The sequence below is a fragment of the Labeo rohita genome, unplaced genomic scaffold, assembly GCF_022985175.1.
Source record: "Labeo rohita strain BAU-BD-2019 unplaced genomic scaffold, IGBB_LRoh.1.0 scaffold_443, whole genome shotgun sequence".
Taxonomy (NCBI): Eukaryota; Metazoa; Chordata; class Actinopteri; order Cypriniformes; family Cyprinidae; genus Labeo; species Labeo rohita.
This window is the reverse complement of record NW_026129361.1, coordinates 38,964-61,755: the sequence shown is the minus strand read 5'-3', so window position 1 is coordinate 61,755 and position 22,792 is coordinate 38,964. Positions and strand designations below refer to the sequence as shown.

Genomic DNA, 22,792 nt, shown 5'->3' with positions numbered 1-22,792 from the left:
GAGAGGTAGGAGAGCCAGAGACTGTCATATTGTGTCTTATTCAGTGTGTGATCAGTCATGTGTTGTGAACTGACAGCAGGTTTGTCTGTCTACACTCACAGCTCTCTCTAAGAGGAGACACAGGACAATGACTGAGGCCGTTTATGAGGAGATTCAGCATAGACACAATCACTTTACTCAGAGGGGTGAGTAAGTGCCATAGTGTCTGATTGTTGGAGATCAACAGGCTAATCACTTTATTCAGACAGGTTATTTTGTGGGAATTTTGTGTGTTGAAATTATATCTGTTTGTTATATGATGCAAAGGAAGAGGGGATTTTGGCTGATTTGTGATTGTCAGTGTGTCTGATTGTTGTACTTCTGTAATAACATTAAGTGTTCTTTCTGAAGAACAGCATTCCGGGTATGAAGATGGTAATAAGCTTCTATCAGGTTAGAAGAGTTATGTACAAAAATGTTACATTATACAGTACATACAAAAACGCATGCTAAATTTCTAATTAACAGTTTAAGTTATCTTAGCAGAGCATATATTATATAAATCATTCAGCCTATAGTTAAATGTTGCTGTTAATTAATACTACTGCTACTACTAAAAATAATAATGTTTCTTAAAGCACAATCTTCAGTAGGAGTCACACTTAACTACTATAATAATGTCAACACCACAAAAGACCAAACAGATCAGTGAATTTATAATTTATCACAGACAGGATTTCACTTAATTAAATTGCCTATTTCACTTTTGAATAATATAATCAGCCTCTTTTTTCCATTGCTATTGCATAATATATTAGAGCAACAAATCACACCAGAGAATTATGGCGACGCAATCACTGCTGGACTGAGACATCTTCCTACAGGTTTATTTCTTTAATTATTTCTACAGATTTAAACACTTATTTTATGCATTCTAATTATACATGTGTACTGTTTCAAAGAATTCAGAATTCTGTACTTTTTAATGGATGTATTTCATTTTTTATTAATTTGTTGTAGACAAATTATCAGAAAACTATGATGATGTTGTCATTGTACAACAGTTCTCCAATGTTAATACAGGTATGGGCTTTAAAACATACTTTTCTAGATTAGATTTTTTTTTTCTTTTTTTTTTTTTTTTTTTTTTTTTCTTCAAATTATAGTGGCATAGACTATTTGTGTCATGTTTCGCTGTCAGGAAAAGCACGAAGGAGCACAAATAAATGTTAAATGTCTTGTAATATAGATAATCCACAACTTAGGCTTGAGTTGACACACATACATTACGAGTAGACCCAACAAAACACAAATTAACTGACAGGAACTAAATACACAGGGCAATTACCACAACACAGGTGCATGGAAACAATTAAACTAAACAAGGATAGGAATGTGACCAAATAAGGCAAAACAGGAAACAAAACCATGGCAAAACAAGACAAAACGGGTCCATTGTCCTGTCATTATCGCCCTCCCCCTCCCAAAAAGGTGCGTCCTTGCGCTGTAATTTATACAGAGAAGATTATTCAGTCTATATATACATTTACTTTATACAATATAATATTTCTTATTCAGTGCTTTAAGGTTTACTGCTTACTTGTTTTCAGTAAGCTTGTTTTTACTGAGACTTAGACTTTTGCAATATTGAAATTGAGGACTTAATGCGGCCCTGCTTATAGCAAATGAATATATGCATCTAAAGCTGTAAATATTGAGTAACAGCGTATATTGTGTTAATTGTTTTAAATGAATACCATAACTGCACTGGGTGGGGTAAAAATCATGACATGGCGAGTCTATGCCACATCACAGTTTACAAAATGAAAGCCATTATAACATGTACATAAAAAATGTAGAAACTGATATCTGACTCATGTTAAATTTGTAGAAGACATACCTGAGATCTATGATGATGTCATCACCAGTGGACAGAACTCTGGTATTAAAAGATATTTTTATTTACTTATTTATTTAAGTGCATTATCTAACACAGTCGCTTTAAAGTAATTCTCACAACCAAAAAAATGCAAAGTTTGTTCTGTCTCTATTATATCTATCTCTATGTAGTGGACACACCAGAGAATTACGATGATATCCTCATTAATGGACAGGCCTCTCAAGGTGTAATGGGTGAGTCACACAGAACTAGACTGTTTTTGTGATTAGGACTGTGTTCAAAATGGCATACTTGCTGACTGCTTACTGTCCAGTATACAGTGCATACTGCCTACTATTTTTTTTTTTTTTTTGAAGAATAGTGTGTGTGAAACGGTATACAATAAGCAAAAAAAAAAAAAAAATCAGAGTAGCTTGTCACATGACAAACACGTAACATTAATTCAGCTCAGCTATCCAGGTTGTTACCTTACAAACAAATGTGCTAACAGTTCTTTTTACAAAGGCTTGTTAATAAGGCTTCATACTAGTAAACAACGCTATATTGCTCAGTTGAATTTATTTCAGAATTGCTGAACTTTACATATTGGGCAGAACTGAATCAACACTGATTCTAGTTACACTAAGTGCAAATAATGATAAATACTGTTTACACTAAAACAGCAGCATTTTCTTTAACAACAGGGAGTTAGGTGGAAGATATTTATACTTAAGTACTGTAATATATTATAAAACAATATGCAATAACATATTAAGTGCAAATTATCATATATATGTCAATTTTACTAGTTGAATTCCACTTTATTGGGTCGAAAACCTCCCTAAACATACAGTATACCTAATAACACTATTATTAATGAGGCGTTTTATTTCCTCTCTTCAAATATTTACTTAATTTTTATCGAAAATAAATGCCTTTCTGACCTGGTATGTGATGGGAGAAAAAAAAAAAAACATGACAAAAGGCGGATTCGAATGCGGGTCAATCACGTCAAAAACGCATGTCTTATGTCATTTACTCGCTGCACCACTGATACTGCAGGAGAGTACATGTCTTTTGCAGTGATGTTTATAGCCGCAAGGCACTGGTGGGCGGAGTTATTGTAAATAGCCTCCGCAAATAAATTAGTCTATTTATCCGTGGAGTAAACTCTGTTTCTTTTTAGAGCTGCTTTACAGCGAAATTGAATTCTGTTTGCATAATTAAAATATTATTTTTATTTATGTTATTTATGTATTATACTACTGCACTATTATTATTATTATTTAATATCTTTGAAATTAGTACTGTGCAGCGTTATAGAGATAATGGTGACGTCATTTTACTTGATCGGAAACGTGCTATAGAGATTAAAGTACAATTTATGTTCTACTAATGATATTTTTTTGACACACAGCAATAGTTTGTAGTTAACATGTATGTATATATGTGTACATATACATGTGTTATATTTATAATTACTACTCCCCGCCTACAGTTTACTTACGCATTTGAAGATGAAATGTCACATTGACCTCATTGCATTTTGGGAATCGGTATCCCATGTAGTGTCTTCAGATGCATACATGAAACTTCAGCAAATGTAGCAGGTAATCTGGGCATTCCATGCATACAGAAAATTCACATACTATTCACAGTATACACATAGCATTCTGCAATATAGTAGGAGTTTTATGGTAGCATTCCATTCCAAACACAGCTTCTATATTTCAGTTGAGTTATATTTAGCAGATTCTGGCAAATATAGTAGGTCATTTAGGTATTCCACGCATACAGAAAATTTGCATGCTATGCACTGGGTATACTGGGTGCTGCAGAAATAGTAAGAGTAGTATGATAGTATGGCATTTCGAACACAACCATATCATCCATAGCATTAATTAATCATCATGGCTTTATCAGGTTTAATCTAATAGTCTCAGACAGTCATGAGGAGAAAAAGATTGTTGACGCAAACTGTGTTCCACATTACAATGTGAGGTTTTATTTCAAATTTGTGTATCAGAGGGAGATCAGGAGGAGTATGATGATGTGAAAAACAGCAGTGAAGATGAAAGAAACCTGTTGGGTATGTTTTTGTTGCCTTTTCTTATTTTTATTAGATAAGTGTTTGCTCATTTAAATTAAATATTAAATACATTTAACATGATATATTTGCTTTTGTTTTTTTAATAACAGACTATGATGATGTGAGGGTGGAGTCAAATTGAGGAGTCAAAATGACTGTTTGACTTATAGGTCATACCCACTGCTTCGGGTCATGAAATCATAATTATAAAGCTTCTAGATTAGGGTTTGAATGATCAGCTCCTTCAGGTTTTAAATGAGTTTTTATTGCTAAGTTTCTTTGTACCATTTCTTTGATTCTCTTTGTTGTTTTTTTTCCTTTAACACACACTTTTTAACTATCGTAAACACACACACACACGTTTGTTTTTGTGAATTGTGGGGATTTTCCATAGACTTCTATAAATTTTATACTGACAAAACGATATTGTCTATCCCCTAACCCAACCCTAACCCTAAACCTACCCCTTACAGAAAACATGTTTGCATCATTACATTTTCAGATAAACACCATTTACTATTTTTAATATATTTTTTTTAACATTGTGGGGACCGCAGGCCAGTCCCCACAATGTCAAAAATTTCAGGTTTTACTATCCTTGTGGGGACGTTTGGTCCCCACAATGTAGCAAAAACAAGTACACACACACACACACACACACACACACACACACACACACACACACACGATTATTGCATAAAATCATGATGTTTTTTTTTCCTAGCAAATATCATTGATTCTGTGCCTTATCCCTCACTTGAAGTTGTTACCATTTCTCTGTTGTTGTATCTTATTAAAACAAATAATAAAAAATAAATCGGATGCTTATTTGCCTATTTAACATTTATTGTTTTTGTTTTCTTAAGCCTTATTCATTTATGATTATTTGAGAATGAACAAATGCAAATGCATAAGGCTAAACATGTTAAAATGCTTCTCTTAATTTATTGTTGATAAATCAAGTTTGTCACCTACAATGGTTGTTCATTCTCCCATCACTCAGCCTTGAATCTATTATGAAACACTGTGTCACTTTGTTTTTAATTTTCAAAACATTTTACCACAATAAAAATGTCTGTTTGACCAGAAAATAAAGAGAATAATGATTAATAAGCGAAGAATTTCTTCCAGTAAGCTTTTAAGATTGCTTTCACCTCTCGTAACGCAAGCACAAGACGCTTTGCATAAGTGTTTTACTACCATCTGTGAAGACTAAGAATAAGTAGTGTGTTGCTGCCATCTTGTGGGTGAGTAACTCATTGCCACATTAAACGCGAAGGCTTTTTGATTAGTTTAAAACTGATTTGTAGTCTGGTGTGTGATTTCTGTTTTTCTAGATAAACATTATTAAATTAAACGGACAATCAGTAAAACCATGTATTAATAATTAAATTATCATCATCATCCAAAAATAAATAAATAAATAAAACCTATGGTAAAATGGGTAACACTGTTGTAAACTGAGCTTTTCTTTGAGACCAAAATTATCAATTAATACAATAAATACAATTAAAATAATTAATTATTAATAAAATTATATATTCCAGTCGTTTGAAATATATAGTTCTAAAATATATTTGGCATAAACTATATATTTGACAATAATATCAATAAATATACAATTAAATATATTTTTGCATGTATTTTAATGCTTGAAGTGAGCAGGTTCAAGGTGGTGTGCAAGTGCTCTCCACTTGTTTCATCATCCGCATCCATAGCTACTTACCAAACAAGTACACAGACATATGTGACCCTGGACCACAAAACCAGTCACAGGGGTCAACTTTTTGAAACTGAGATTTATACGTCATACGAAAGCTGAATAAATAAGCTTTCCGTTGATGTATGGTTGTTAGGATAGGACAACTTTATATATTTGAAAATCTGGTGAAAATCTGAGTGCAAAAAATCAAAATATTGAAAAAATTGCCTTTAAAGTTGTGCAAATGAAGTTCTTAGCAATGCATATTACTAATGAAAAATTAAGTTTTGATATATTTACAGAAGGAAACTTACAAAATATCTTCATAAGACATGATCCTTCATATCATATCCTAATGATTTTTAGCATAAAAGAAAAATAAATCATTTTGATTCATACAGTATATGGTTGGCTATTGCTACAAATATACCCGTGCGACTTATGACTGGTTTTGTGGTCCATAAGGTATTTTGCAAACTTCCTACCGTAAATATATCAGCTTAATTTAAGAACTTCATTTGGACAACTTTAAAGGTGATTTTCTCAATATTTAGATTTTTTGCACCCTCAGATTCCAGTTGTATCTCGGCCAAATATTGTCATATTTGAGTCAAATGTCATATTTGTCATATTGTCAAATCTCAGTTTCAAAAAAATTACCCTTATGACTGGGTCCAGGGTCACATATTGATTTTATATCGTCAAACAACTTTTGTTGTAAATAATAACTTAATGTATGTGTTTCCACAGACAGGCCAGTCTGAATGAGGCAGCTGAAAGGTATTATGGGAAAGCAGCTGATTTAAGACCTGATGTAAGCACCTTCTTTAGCCATTCCCTTAGATGCGTTAAATATTTAATCACAAGCTGCTCTTTTTATGTGTTTTTTTAAGATTAAAGCAACTTTCATCATACTTGTTGTCTATACTGTTATAGAATGTCAGTTTTGTTTCTATTTCTATTTTTTAAACCTAATTCTTTAGCCTTATCCTGATGATCTATTTCTGTGTATCTTTCCCAGCATCCAGCAGCTCTGATGAATCTCGGGGGCGATCCTCCATCTTAATGGGAAGCTGAAGGAAGCTGAGAGCAACTGCCTCTGTGCACTGCAGCTCAAACCAGACGACCTCATCACTCAGTCCAACCTCCACAAACTCTGGAACGTCATGCAGAAACAGGGTCTACGGGACATGGACGTGATCTGCTGCTGGGACATCTGCTGATACTTCTGATCTGATTCAAGCTGTGTGCTGATTCAGCACTTATGGAGAGATATTGGTGGAACTGGTTAAAACTTGAACTAGTATGGAGGTAGGGAATGAAGATGGAGCCTCTGTGAAAGTCTGCTTTAGACAGTAAAGATCCCTAAAAGAGTAAAAGAATAGTAAAGTGCATAAACACAGGAGAGATGGTTTTTGCATCACGCTGGATTGTATTCTTCTGAGAGCACTGACCATGTTGTGACTTTTTTTTTTTTTTTTTTTTTTCCCCAACTGAATCACTTTTTCATATTCTTTATTGATTAAAAAGGTTGAGATTGTCATTATGCTGATATTTAAAATGACTCTTCTTAATTTATGTCAGGGTATTGTAGTATCAAGGCAATGCATGATTACCCAGCCAGCCCACTAGGGGGCACTCCAGAAGTGCTGTATGTGTAAGTCATTGAACAAACAAGTGAGACAGTGTGTTACTGGATGAGAGAGACATAAGTTGTGCTGTTCCAAGTTGTTCTTCAATAAAGCCTCAAAAGACTACTGCCTCCTGGTAAATCCATACAAGACATGGTGTCAGAAGTATAAGGACAAAAGAAGAACAATATGTCGAAATTTAATCCACCAGAAAGTTTTAACTTTGATCGTCCATCGGAATGGCCTACGTGGCGGCAGAGATTTGCACGCTTCAGAACTGCTACAAAATTGAGCAAAGAAGATAAAGAGGTACAAATCAGTACTTTAATATATGCTATGGGCATTGAAGCTGAGAACATTTTCAAATCGTTCACCTTTACAGCTGAGGAAAGTGATGACGATTATGATACAGTGCTTGGAAAATTTGATGAGTACTTTATGCCCAAAAAGAATGTGATACATGAGCGGGCATGTTTTCACCAGAGAGCACAGAGGCCGGGAGAGAAGGCAGAATGTTATATTAGAGCCCTCTACGAGCTTAGTGAAAACTGTGAATTCGGGGCAAACCGAAATGAACATATAATAGACCGACTGGTCGTCGGAATTCGGGATAAAGAGCTTTCTAGAAAAATGCAGTTAATGACAGATCTTACCCTAGAAACGGCGGTACAGATGACAAGGCAGGCTGAAGATGTCGCACAGCAGATCAGCCAGCAGGAGGGTCAGTCAACAGGCAGTGTGCAGGAGGTAGCATCCAGACGTTCATCAAGGGTGGCAGAAAGGCCCTGGACAAAAGAGAAATACAGAAGAGGCAGTGAGAAAAGGAAGGAAGATACAGCAAATGAATGTGGCAGGTGTGGTAAAACAGGACACAAAGACATCAGAAGATGCCCAGCTGCAGACACGGAATGCAGAAAGTGCAAAAGAAAAGGACACTGGGCGAGAATGTGCAAATCAAAAACTGTGAGACAAGTGACAACAAAAGAAATGAGTGAAGAGAGCTTCTACCTGGGTGCGGTGAGTAACAAAAGTGACACAGAAAAAGCTAAATGGACAGTGTCACTTAAGATAGGTGATACCCCAGTTACTTTTAATATAGATACGGGAGCAGATGTTACTGTAATGAATACAGTGACATTTGGAAAACTTAACCCAAGAGCTCGGCTGTGTCATTCAAACATAGTTCTGAACAGCCCAGGTGGTTCACTAAATTGCATAGGACGGTTTACGGCAAAAGCGGAACATAAGGGTAGAAAGTACACTATGACCGTATATGTCGTGGCAGGAGAAACTGTCAGTAACCTCCTAGGCCGACAGACAGCCACTGAGATGGGGCTAGTCAAAAGAATAGAACAAGTAAGCACAGTTTTTGAAGGAGGTGGTACAATGAAAACAGAGCCGGTAAAAATACACCTGAAAGAAGGAGCAGTGCCATATGCAGTACATACCGCAAGGAGGGTGCCGTTTCCACTGCTGCCTAAAGTCAAAGCAGAACTGAGGAGAATGGAAGAACAAGGGGTCGTGGAAAGAGTCACACTACCTACAGATTGGTGTGCACCCATGGTACCGGTCATGAAACCTAATGGCACCGTCAGAATTTGTGTTGGATTAAATAAACTGAATGACAACATAAAAAGAGAGAGATACATACTTCCCACAACAGATGAGATCCTAGCTAAATTAGCTGGAGCAAGCATCTTTACATCACTAGACGCAGCGTCAGGATTTTGGCAGATTCCATTGTGTCATGAGAGCAGCTTGCTGACGACATTCATCACTCCAGAGGGGCGCTATTGTTTTAAGAGATTACCGTTTGGGATCAGCATAGCCCCAGAAATTTTTCAACGGAAAATGAATGAGCTTCTAGCTGACATGGAAGGAGTTGCTGTATACATGGACGACGTGATTGTGTACGGGAAGGACATGACAGAGCACGACAACCACTTAAAAAGAGTGCTGGAAAGGATGGAAAGTGTGGGTCTCAAACTGAATAAAGACAAATGCGTATTCAGGAAAGCGGAATTGAGTTTCCTTGGACATGTTGTGGATGCACAAGGTGTCAGAGCAGACCCCGAAAAGGTACGTGCAATAAGTGATTTGCATGAGCCAAACAACATAAATGAGTTGAGGAGGGCGTTAGGCCTCATAAACTACATGAGTAAATATATCCCTGATCTGGCAACGACAGGAGGACCTTTGTATGAGCTGCTCAAGAGAGAAAGGGCATGGACATGGGATGAGCCACAGAAAAACGCATTCAGCACCCTTAAAAGTTTGCTCACCAAAGCTCCAGTCCTGGCACACTATGACCCAGCTAAAGAAACAGCTGTATCAGCGGACGCTAGCAGCTACGGTATCGGCGGTGTTTTACTGCAAAAGCATGACAACAGCTGGAAGCCGGTCGCATACTGTTCCAGAAGGTTGACAGGGTCCGAAACAAGATATGCCCAGATAGAGAAGGAAGGCCTCGCAGGCGTATGGGCATGCGAAAGGTTCCAGAAGTACTTGGTGGGCATGGAGACTTTCAAATTGATCACGGATCACAAGCCACTAATACCGCTGATCAACAGTAAGGACCTAGACACAGTGCCAGTGAGATGTCAGAGACTTTTGATGAGACTTATGCGGTTTAATGCAAAAGCAGAGTTTGCACCTGGCAAAAGCTTGGTTGTTGCAGATGCGTTGTCACGAAGCCCTTTAGACACGACTGAAGACTTTATGACAGCAGAAGTGAGTTGTCATGTAGATGCAGTCATCAGTTGTCTGCCAGTGTCTCAACGCAAGTTGACAGAAATAAAGATGGAGACACAGAAAGATGAGCAGCTACGAACCGTGCAAAGCTTCATTATAAAAGGATGGCCAAAATACACCAAAAGTGTTCCTAATAATGTACAGAGTTTTTACAAGTGGAAAGACTCTTTGTCTGTAAGTGATGGACTAGTTGTGCTGGGGAATCGCATCGTAATCCCAAAAACGATGAGACATGAGATGCTTGGCAGAATTCATGACGGACACCAAGGCTTATCAAAATGTAGGGCACGGGCGCAAGAGGCTGTATGGTGGCCTGGAATTTCTGAAGATCTTAGGCGCAAAATAGAGACATGCAAGTTCTGCATAGAAAATAAACGTGCACAGCACAAGGAACCTCTACAGTCAACGCCTCTCCCAGAAAGGCCATGGCAGCGAATAGCCATAGACTTGTGTATGCATAAAGGGAAACAATATCTGGTGGTATCTGACTACTATTCGCGCTACTTGGAGATCCTTCTGCTACAAGCTACTACATCGGAGCATGTTATTCAAAGACTTAAAGCATTATTTGCGAGGTTTGGAATACCAGAACAAATTGTTAGTGACAATGGGCCACAATTCGTCAGTGAAGCTTGGAGAAGCTTCTGTAACATGTATGATACTCAGCACATCACGTCAAGTCCGCACAATCCACAGGGCAATGGACATGCTGAACGGGCAGTTCAGACAGCAAAGCGCATTCTGAAACAGGATGACCCAGTGGTAGCACTCATGAGTTTCCGAGCTACCCCTACCTCCTCTACAGGGGTCAGCCCGGCGGAATTGCTCATGGGAAGGAAAATACGTACTACCCTACCCACCTTACCGAAAAATTTGAGACCAGAGTGGCCAAATAATGCAAGCATAAAAAAGAGAGACAAAGCAGCAAAAGAAAAACAAGCATACTACTTTAACAGACGACATGGTGTGAAGGACTTACCAGTTCTTAGACCAGGGGATTCAGTCTTGTTGAAGTTAGATGATGAAGCGAAGTGGAAAGGACCTGCTACGGTGTTGGCAGAGAGCACTACTCCAAGGTCATATGAGATCTTTAGTGAAAAGGAGGGAGAGAAAAGGAGAAATCGCAGGCATCTTCAGTTGCTGCCAGAAAGGGTTCCAGGAATTACTATGAAAACTGAGGAGAGTTCAGAACAGTCATCGGAGAAAAGTTCAGAACAGTCATCGCAGAAAAGTTCAGAACAGTCATCGCAGAAAGTTCAACTTCACGCAGACTCTGATTTACCTGCAGAGAACATTGTAAGGAAACCTAACATCACTAGATCAGGCAGAGTAAGTAAGCCTGCAGTGCGGCTGAACCTATAGAGAAAAAAAAAAAAAAAAAAGAAGAGAATAATAACTTGAGTTATGTGACAAGACTTGGTAATAACTGAATGTATAATTAATATTCTTCAATGGGATGAGTGACAGAGTAATGTTTGGTTGATTTAAAAAAAAAAAAAAACAAAAAAAAAAACATTGTTCTAGTTCTTAATTGGTTAATTAAATACTCATTGTGTTGGGTATGTTAATGGAAAATATATATAACCTAAAGTATTTGACTTAAAGGGGGAGGTGTCAGGGTATTGTAGTATCAAGGCAATGCATGATTACCCAGCCAGCCCACTAGGGGGCACTCCAGAAGTGCTGTATGTGTAAGTCATTGAACAAACAAGTGAGACAGTGTGTTACTGGATGAGAGAGACATAAGTTGTGCTGTTCCAAGTTGTTCTTCAATAAAGCCTCAAAAGACTACTGCCTCCTGGTAAATCCTTACAAGACAATTTACTGTTGAAAAATGACGGTGTTTGTTAATAGAACTTAAGTTCTCAGTATCTCCCATCACTCAGACCTCAGTCTATTATGAAGCACTATTATGTTGCTTTGTCTAATTTCAGGCTTTTACCAAAACATTTTGCCACAATAAAATGACTGTCTGACTAGAAATAAAGTCATTTAGAGTCATTATTATGAGAAAAACCGATCAATTTCTGTTCCAGTAAGTGTTCAATAATGAGAAGCGCTCTCCTGTCGTATCACAAGGACAGGACACTTATCAGCTTGTTTCTGGAATAAGTGTTTTGCTGCCATCTATTGGAAGACTAACGCATTGCAGTATAAAACGCACTTTGCAGCCTGTCATTAGAATAAATAGTCTTTTGCTGCCATCTTGTGGTTGAGTAACACATTGCTACATTTAACGCACAAGCCCATGTACTTTATATTTGCTGTTGTGAATGAAATGTATTTATGTACAGTTAGATACTGATTTGCGTGCCATTTTTTTAATCAATCAGTATTAACACTGAATTGACAATTGTAAAATATAATAATAATTATAATAATTATAATTATAATAATTATAATAATAATTATTATTATTATATAATTATTATTATGCTAGAATAGGTAACATGGTTGCAAATTTGTTACATTTGGGAGTTTGGAATTATATTTTGTAGTTATTTATGAAGATATATATTCCCCTCTCTCTGTTATGTAATTATTATAGAATTATTTGTTTAACAGGGTTCAGTCATTGAGCTTAATGATTGCAATCAACACTATAAAATTGGGAAAACTGAATAAGATTACTTGTTTTCCTGTCAGGCTGTAAATTGTTATTTGCTGGGTGTCAATTTTTAAGGAATATTAATTTATTTATTGTAAGAGGGAATTACATGTTTAAAGTGAGCCTTTAAACAGTCTCTGTATCTCAGCAGGTGTTGATGCTGTAAATATCCTGGAGTACTTCCTCTCTCTGAAATCTTTAATGTCTCCTGTGTGATGCGTTACTATTTTTTGCCTCTGGCAGACGTGTGCACAAGCTCTGTGAAATGTCTCGATATAGAGGAGGAGTCTTTCTCTGCACTGACGTTCTAATGATAAATATGGTGAAAATCAGAAATGCTTCCTCTGATTTGTCACATAAGTTGTTTGATGATTTCCTCTGTTGTGTCTAATAAGGTAACAGTGAGTGTCATTGGCGGTTGTGAGTCTCCCTCTCTTTCTTTAGGGGGCTGACAGGAGCCAGTTTCTTTAATGAGTTTGTAGGAGCAGAGGAGAAATTTGTGCATTTTGAGCTGATGAAAATTATTTGTTCAGCAGGAGATCATGGAGAAGTGTGTGATACTCGTATTTCTGTGCTATATGGTAAAACACATCACCTCTGGTAGGTTTATGCTTCAAGGAGGAAAATAATCTAAAATCAAACATTTATATTATCATATTATGTTGTGGTTATGCTGTAGTGTATTTATTAAAGCTGTTATTTTCTTCCTGTTCTTTTTTTTCCAGTCTTGTTTATTCCCCTTTTCTTCTCTTTCATCTGTTGCACTAATAGACCGTGTGAATGTGAGGTTGGTTGGTGGTCACAGTCGCTGTGCTGGTAGAGTGGAGGTTCATCATAGAGGTCAGTGGGGAACAGTGTGCGACGATTACTGGGATTTGGCTGATGCTGCAGTGGTGTGTAGAGAACTGGACTGCGGAGAACCTGTAGATGCTCTGGGTGATGCTCATTTTGGACAAGGATCAGGACCAGTCTGGATGAGCTATGTCATGTGTACTGGATCAGAATCTACACTGAAGAGCTGTAGATCATCAGGATGGGGTAAATATGACTGGGATCATAGTCAAGATGCTGGAGTTATCTGCTCAGGTGAGCTGTTCCATATTATTACACCACTGAATGTTGTTCACATTTCACTAACATAAACACACACACACACACACACACACACACACACACACACACAAAATCTATATCTTCTAGAAACATCTAACAGCACATCTGTTCCATGAGTACTTACAATTATTAATGCACTCCTTCGCAGTTTTCTTTACTTTGTCTCTGCTACTGCTATTATTATAATTATTGTTGCAGACCCCACCCTGGAAGTTCACTCAACAGATGAATTTTTGTTTTTGTAATAAAGAAAGAGAGAGACAAGAATTTACCTTTAGTCAATCAAATCCATGAAACCTTAACCCACAGTATTTCAAATTAGGAAAACAAAATGTATTAATGTATGGGTTGTTAATGTGACATGGCACAAGATAAAAAATAAATATAATTAATATGGTCATTTCAAATGCAGTAAATGGTTGAACATTTCTTTGTCCTACATGGATCTGTTATAAAAGTTGCGTTACCTGATGTTTTTTTTTTTTTCACTTTTTGAGCCAAATCTCAAAATTGTCCTATGGTGTGATTGTCTCAAGCATGGTTCAGTAAATTACAACTTTTATAAATTAAAAAGAAAAGCATAAATATATTAAGAAATACCTCCGGCATAATTCTACAAGTGTCTGTTTTAGTAAATGGCAATCATTTTTTTTTTTTTTTTCATCCATATATTTCTGAAAGTGTAGGAACTTGATACATTTTGTCTCTGAAAGCCATGTCCTCTGATGTGACACCGTATCCTGATTTTAAATCGGCCTAGAGAAAACTTTAATTTGATTAATAAGGACCCTATTCATGGTCATGTTACTGAAGCCCAATGTCAAGCCCATGACATGTGCACATGGTAAATTTCTGTCTCAGAATTGTTCAAATATTTAACTTTTTTGGAACCAGTGCAAAAGTCTTATGTTTTGTTCCTTTAGCGTGAGACCCCTAAATTATATATTTTTTTTTAATGAAAAACTTGAAACTACATAATTATGAAAATTATGCAAATGTGTTATTAATCGACACAAAAGGCTGAAACGTCCTTTGGTGTGACGCCTGTGCTGTCACGCCACAGGACAAAGATGTCACATCAGAGGACAAGGTCTCTTTAAAAAGCATTTAAAATAATTAAATAAGATTTGTTTAACTCCTTTTTACGGAGTAAAAGCCTGTCCGACCAGGTGCGAGAGCCGGCCACGTGGAACGTGACGGCGGATGTTTCAGTGGAGCGTGAGGGTACTGTGGAAAGCACCGCCCACTGCACCGCCGCTGAGGGTGAGCGAAGTCTGGATCTGGGACATTTAGATATGGAACAAAATTTGATCGATTTCACTGAGGATGTAGATGTGAAACAGGACTTGATCGGCTTCTATGGGGATGTATATGAAGACATACCCCCTCTTCTTCCATCATCCTCTGAACTACTTGTCTGCCCTGAACTACCTGCCTGCCTGGAACTATCTGTCTGCCCTGAACAATCTGCCTGCCTTGATCTGTCGAACTACCTGAATTTCCCACCCACCCTCCTTCAGTTATCTCCTCCTATCAGCTCTGCTGTCTCAGACTTGCCACCGCTGTCTCCTGGCAGCCCCTCTGCTCACCCTCAGCCCATCGGCTCTCTGTGTCCGCCTGGGGCTCCACCACCACCTGCTCCGCCGCCATCGGTCAGCCCCGTGGAGTCGTCAGTCCTTCCTCCACCATGTCTCCTCCCTCCGTCGGCTCCACCGTGGGCCACCATCATGGCTGCGGTCTGGGTCTCGCCTGGCTCCTCCTGCTCTGGGTCCCTTCTGTCTCCTCCATGGCTCCTCCCTCCGTCGGATCCGCCCTGGACTCCGTTGCTTGTCTTCCGCCAAAGCCACCACCAGTACAGACTTCCTGTGTCAATCCCTTCCTTTTTTCTACGGTGTGAGGTTGCGCCTTCCGGGAAGAGGGAGTAATAATAAATAATAATAATTCCTTACATTTATATAGCGCTTTTCTGGGCACTCAAAGCACTTTACATAGAAGGGGGAATCTCCTCAACCACCACCAGTGCGCAGCATCCACCTGGATGATGCGACAGCAGCCATATTGTGCCAGAACGCCCACCACACACCAGCTTATTGGTGGAGAGGAGATGTGAGTGATGAAGCCAATCAGAATATGGGGATGATTAGGAGGCCATGATGGTCAGAGGCCAATGGGCAAATTTGGCCAGGATGCCGGGGTTACACCCCTACTCTGTTTCAAAAGACATCCTGGGATTTTTAATGACCACAGAGAGTCAGGACCTGGGTTTAACGTCTCATCTGAAGGACGGTGCTCTTTTGACAGTATAGTGTCCCCATCACTACACTGGGGCATTAGGAGTAATGTCACACCCCTTGGACTGTTTGTGTTGGTTTCTCCCTCTGTTGCCCATATTTGGTTATTCCTGTTTCCTGTCCTCATTTAGTCATTATTAGTTGCCCTGTATCACTTGTGTCTAATTAGTTCATTGTATCACCTGCCTATATATAAGTTGTATTCAGTTCAGTGTCGTTCATCCAATCTTAAGGTTATGTTTGTGTTTTCCTGCCCTTCCTGTCTGGATTTACCTATTGTGGATATTATTAAAAGACTTGTCATTATATTTCATCTTCATGCGCCTCCTTCCACACACAACTGTTACAATACTACTGTAATTTTTCATTTTAATATAGATTTCAGTAGATTTTATAAGTTTTATATTGAATTCATTTTATTTTGTTTTATTTGTACTCTACATAGGTACTACTGGCATTCAATTAAAACAGACACAATTACAAAATATGAAATTCTTTATTTGAAACATTGCATGTATAACACTTAAAAATACAGTCTTCCAATACTGGAACAGCGCATCTTCACCATTTCTCTTGTCTTAGGATGTTTTGCAGTGCATTATGTTGTATCCTCTGGATTCATCCTCTTTAAAAATCTTTAGGCAACAGAAACATAATGGGGAAAAAGACAAGCAGTCAAAGAATACACAGCCATCTCCAAAACCCAGATGCTGCTCCAAAACATGGTCACCACCTTTGCTCACCATCCACTTTGTTGGTGAAATGTTTTCTCTGAAAAACACGTAGAAATAGCACACTTTTAAAAGGAAAACCCCACATAGAATACACAAACTTCTCAAAACCATAGTTGTTCTCCTCCATGAACTATCAGTGACAGCGCAGCGCAGTTTACCATGGTAAAGTTTGTTACCGCTATGTTGACGGGTAAATATTACTAGGTTAAATATTACTAGGTGCACACAGTGTGCAAAAATCTGACAAACACTCAGACAAACGTACATATATTTTTACCTTACTTACTGGTCTTATTCTCTCGTAGTATTATATCGACACACAGCGTAAAGTTAGATGTTAGATGGTCAAAGGACCAGCATAAACCAGCTAAAACCAGAATCCCAGCATCAAACCCTACCTAACCAGCATATGCTGTTTTTTTTTTTCAACATGGCATAGTCCACTTTTCGTGACTTTTCACTTTTTATTTAAATTAGAAGAGCGAAATGGCTCAAAAAATTACAAAATAACCACTTTTCCCTTAATAATAAAAAATAATGAGTAGTTGTTGGACTGAGTGAGCAGTGACATGTCATTGGGGTTATGAAGTGGGCATCCGATTTCAAAGGTTTCATCCAGGTAGTTTATGTAAGTGAGTGTGTGTGTACTTGTTTTTGCTACATTGTGGGGACCAAATGTCCCCACAAGGATAGTAAAACCTGAAATTTTTGACATTGTGGGGACCAGCCTGCGGTGTTTATCTGAAAGTGTAACGATGCAAACATGTTTTCTGTGAGGGCTAGGTTTAGGGTTAGGGTTGGGTTAGGGGATAGACAATATCGTTTTGTCCGTATAAAATCTATAGAAGTCTATGGAAAGTCCCCACAATTCACAAAAACAAACATGCGTGCGTGTGTGTGTGTGTGTGTGTGTGTGTGTCTGTGTAGGTAAAATGTAAAGTATTTTTTGTGCTCAGACATTACCATTATGAAAATAACTTTTAACAAGTTTCAAACATGTTGTCGATAGAATTAAGAACCTAGCCAGTGCACTTTCTTAAAAATGAATACACATATATATATATATATATATATATATATGTATATATATATATATATATGTATATATATATGTATATATATATATATATATATATATATATATATATATATATGTATATATATATATATATATATGTGTGTGTGTATATATGCATTTGTAAAATGTATACTATTTTATAAATTAATTTGTAGTGCACTAAGTTTGTGCTTGATTAAAGCATGAAATGACTACATTTAGAGTGTAGTTTCAGTTAGTATAGGCATGTCAATCTATGTTTAGTATACTTATCATTAAATAAAAATATTTTAAATTACAATTAAGTATATATAATTTTCACTAGGGTATGAAAGCCATTGCACGCAGGTTGCAGGCTTAGCGGCTTACAGGCGCTCATATTTATTCAGGCAATAGCCTTTTGATGTTTAATCAATCCTTGTCTTTCAGTTTCATAAGACCTCCTGAAATTATAATTAAGACTGTGTACCCATTTAAGACTTTTTAAGGGCCTTTCCTAATTTTTACAAATGCCATTGTTTTTCACTCACTGAAAGTTTCATCTGTCCGCCGCTCTCAGCTCTCATCACTGCACGCACGACTGCACCCAAACGGCTCTGGAGTTGACCTTGATGTGCTTGATTATAAATATGATTTTATAGAAATTAGCGTTTGGTATTCATTATATCAAAAGCCTTCAGGTTCTGCATGGACGGATCTCGCGGTCCGGATTCGGCGACCTTAACAATATTGTAACGTGTTCAGAATGTTATTGTGTTGTGGATAACAATGTGTTTAATGTTAAAGTTGCACTTTATTCCTTTTTGCGTTTGGAACTGTTGTTGTATGTTCAAGTGTATTTAAAATATATTCATTTAAAATATATTTATTTATACTTGTATAGATATAGAAATAGACACATGTAAATAAATAAATAAAATATATACAACCAATTCAATATTCCTGTGACCTGAACTCCATGTGGGGGTCACATTATTATTATTATTATTATTATTATTATTATTATTATTATTAACAACTATTTCCATGGTCTGTGTTCTTTCAGGTGTCAGGCTGGTTGGAGGTTCTCGCTGCTCTCACATGAAAACAACTGTTCTCATGACAATGATGTTGGACTTGTGTGTGCAGGTTAAAATGAATTACCTTTGAGTAAAATCATTACATAAAAAAAAAAAAAAAAAAAATCTTGTTTATGTCTGTGTTTCTGTCCAATATCAATATTCTCTGTCCTTTATTGTTTCTTTATCTCTCATTATCTCTTTTCAATATACAGACCATGTGAATGTGAGACTGGTGAATGGCAATAGTCGCTGTGCTGGTAGAGTGGAGGTTCATCATAGAGGTCAGTGGGGTACAGTGTGTGATTATGGTTGGGATTTGGCTGATGCTGCAGTGGTGTGTAGAGAACTGGACTGTGGAGAACCTGTAGATGCTCTGGGTGAAGCTCATTTTGAACAAGGATCAGGACTTTTCGGGATGTCTTATGTACTGGATCAGAGTCTATGCTGAAGAAGTGTGGGTCAGAACAATGGGGTGAAAATAACTGTGATAATAGTGAAGATGCTGGAGTCATCTGCTCAGGTAAATTCTTATTAATAGATTTAAAAAAAGTTTACTTCTAAATTTTAAGGTTTTTATTTTGACATTAGTAAATGGCACTTAATGGATGATTAACAATCACAAGATTTATATTGTTAGAAAATGTACTCTTTGTACAGTTTTTTTTTTCATGGGAGAAATAATGTCCAAGTATAAAAAACATCAGTATACATGGTATATGTGTAATATTTGTTAACATATTATAATGAGTTTAAAAATAAAATATATGAAATAACAAATAATCACAAGTTTACAACATTTATTAACTATTTATTTCTACACTTAAAAAGACTGAAGCAGCATTTTCTTGTAAAACGTTCTGTAATTTTTTGTTTGTTTGTTTATAACTTCAAAACATTTATTTTCACAATTTGCATATATATTTTATACATATCAGTTTGTATATATTAACATTAATACATCATGATGAGCAGCTGTAAGTTGAAAATGATTGCATGTAACATTAACCTAGATCAATGAATGTTTTAAAATAATGATATACTGTACATTTTGTTCATGATGCTGAATGCAGTAACTGGTGTTCACAATTTAACCCTTATTATAAAGTGGTACCAATGTTTCCTTCTCTTTCTTCAGAAGTCAGGCTGGTTGGAGGTTCTCGCTGCTCTGGGAGGTTAGAGATACTTCATGATCAGAGGTGGATGTCAGTGTGTGACGCTGCCTTTGACCAGCAGGATGCAGAGGTTGTGTGTAGAGAGCTGGACTGTGGGGCTCCTGTACAGGTGCTGGGAGCAGCTGCTTTTGGCAAAGGAGACACTCAGATGTGGACACAAGAGATTCAGTGCAGAGGAAATGAATCTCAGATTCACATGTGTAAAACATCACCATCACATGAAAACAACTGTTCTCATGACAGTAATGTTGGACTGGTGTGTGCAGGTCGGAATTAATTTGCTTTGAGTGATTGAGAATGTTATTGAGAAAAATGATCCAGTGTTAAATATTTGCGAGGTGCAAAAGTATGTGAATCTTTGCTTTCAGTATCTGTTGTGACCCCTTTTTGAAGCAATAACTGCAGGTAATGTTTTTTGTAACTGCTGATCAGTCCTGCACAACGACTTGTAGGAATTTTAGCCCATTCTTTAGTACAGAAACACTTGAACCCTGTGATGTTGGTGAGTTTCCTCCTAAGAACTGCTTGCTTCAGGTCCTTCCACAACATTTGGACAATTGGATTAAGGTCCGGACTTTGACTCGGCCGTTCCAAATCATTACCTTTTGTTCCTGTTTAACCATTTTTTAGTAGAATGACTTGTGCGCTTGGGGTTGTTGTCTTGCTGCATGACCCACTTTCTCTTTAGATTTTAGTTCATGGACTGATGTCCTGACATTTTCCTTTAGAATTAGCTGGTATAATTCAGAATTTATGGTTCCATCAATGATGGCAAGTCGTCCTGGCCCAGATGCAGCAAAACAGGCCCAAACTATGATACTACCACCACCATGTTTCACAGATGGGATAAGGTTCTTCTTATGCTGGAATGCAGTGTTTTTCTTTCTCCAAACATAACACTTTTTATTGAAACCAAAAATTATATTTCGGTCTCATCTGTCCACAAAACATTTCCCCAATAGCCTTCTGACTTGTCCACATGATCTTTATCAAACTGCAGACAGGCAGCAGTGTTTTTTGGAGAGTTGTGGCTTTCTCCTTGCAACCCTGCCACGAACACCATGGTTGTTCATTGTTCTCCTGATGATGGACTCATGAACTTCAATATTAACCAATGTGAGAAAGGCCTTTAGTTGCTTAGAAATTATCCTGGGGTTCTTTGCATCCTCGGAAATTATTATACATCTTGCTTTGGAGTGATCTTTGTTGGTCGACCACTTCTGGGGAGGGTAACTGTGGTCCAGAATTTCCTCCATTTCCTCCATCTGTCTGACTGTGGATTTGTGAAGTACAAACTTTTTAGAGATGGTTTTGTAACCGTTTCCAGCCTGATGAGCAACAACAACTCCTTTTTCTGAGGACCCCAGAGATCTCCTTTGTTTGTGCCATGATTCACTTCACAAACATGATTAGACTTTAATAGATCCCTGTTCTTTAAATAAAACACAGCATAAACTGACACCTAATCCTTCAGTCATCCTATTGACTGAAAACACTTCTGAACAGATAGATTCTGATTTCACCTTAAAATTAACTGCTAATCCGAGAGATTCACATACTTTTGCAACTCACAAATATTTAAAGCTGATAATTTTTTCATAATAAATAACTGACAAAGTATATATTTTCATCTCATTTCTTTAATTGGGTTCTCTTTGTCAATTTTCAAAACTTGTGTGAAAATCTGACAAACGTTTTGGTCATATTTATGTAGAAATATAGAAAATTGTAAAGGGTTGACAAACCTGCAAGCAGCACTGTGTATATATATATATATATATATATATATATATATATATGTATGCGTTTCTGCTCAATCTTCATATTTATTTATCTCTGTCCTCTATTGTCTCTACATCTGTCATTCTCTCTGTTCAATATTTAGACCGTGTGAACGTGAGGTTGGTTGGTGGTCACAATCGCTGTGCTGGTAGAGTGGAGGTTCTTCATAGAGGTCAGTGGGGAACAGTGTGTGATGAATACTGGGATTTGGCTGATGCTGCAGTGGTGTGTAGAGAACTGGACTGTGGAGAACCTATAGATGCTCTGGGTGATGCACATTTTGAACAAGGATCAGGACCATTCGGGATGAATTATGTTTTATGTACTGGATCAGAGTCCACATTGAAGAACTGTGAGTCAGAAGGATGGGGTAAACATTACTGTGATCATAATGGTGATGCTGGAGTCATCTGCTCAGGTAAACTGCTTCAAGCCTGTCCTCAGTGATAAACTACCTGCCTTAAATCAGCCTCTCATTAAAATTTTGATTTATTTGAACTGTTTTTCCAAATTTTTAAAATAATTTTTCTTTTAAAATTAATGAATAATGCTTAATGGTTGACCAACAATGGCAATAATTATGTTGTTAAAAATGTACCAGGGTTTTTCATGACAAAAATAAACATCAGACATATATATTTATTATCTGATACACATTGCAATGAGGTTAAATTTGTTAGCATTAGGTTTAATTAACTAACAAAGAATAACCCTTCTACAACATTTAATAATCTAAAACAATGTTTTTCTACATATACAGCTTTAACATATCAGTTTGTATAAATTAACATAATTAACAAGCTTGAATTGAAATTAACTAGTAAACTTATTAACATTAACTTGGGTCCAACAAATGTTTTAAAATGTTGTTCATTATTACGTTGTGATAACTAATGCATTACCTGATGTTAACAAATTGAACCTTATTATAAAGGGTTATCAG

General features: G+C 37.0%; 1 pseudogene; it reads left to right on the top strand.

Moving 5' to 3' along the window:
- The first annotated feature begins 7,616 nt into the window (after nt 1-7,616).
- The window catches only part of LOC127160730 (uncharacterized), a 53,007-nt pseudogene continuing 37,831 nt past the window's right edge, over nt 7,617-22,792 (top strand).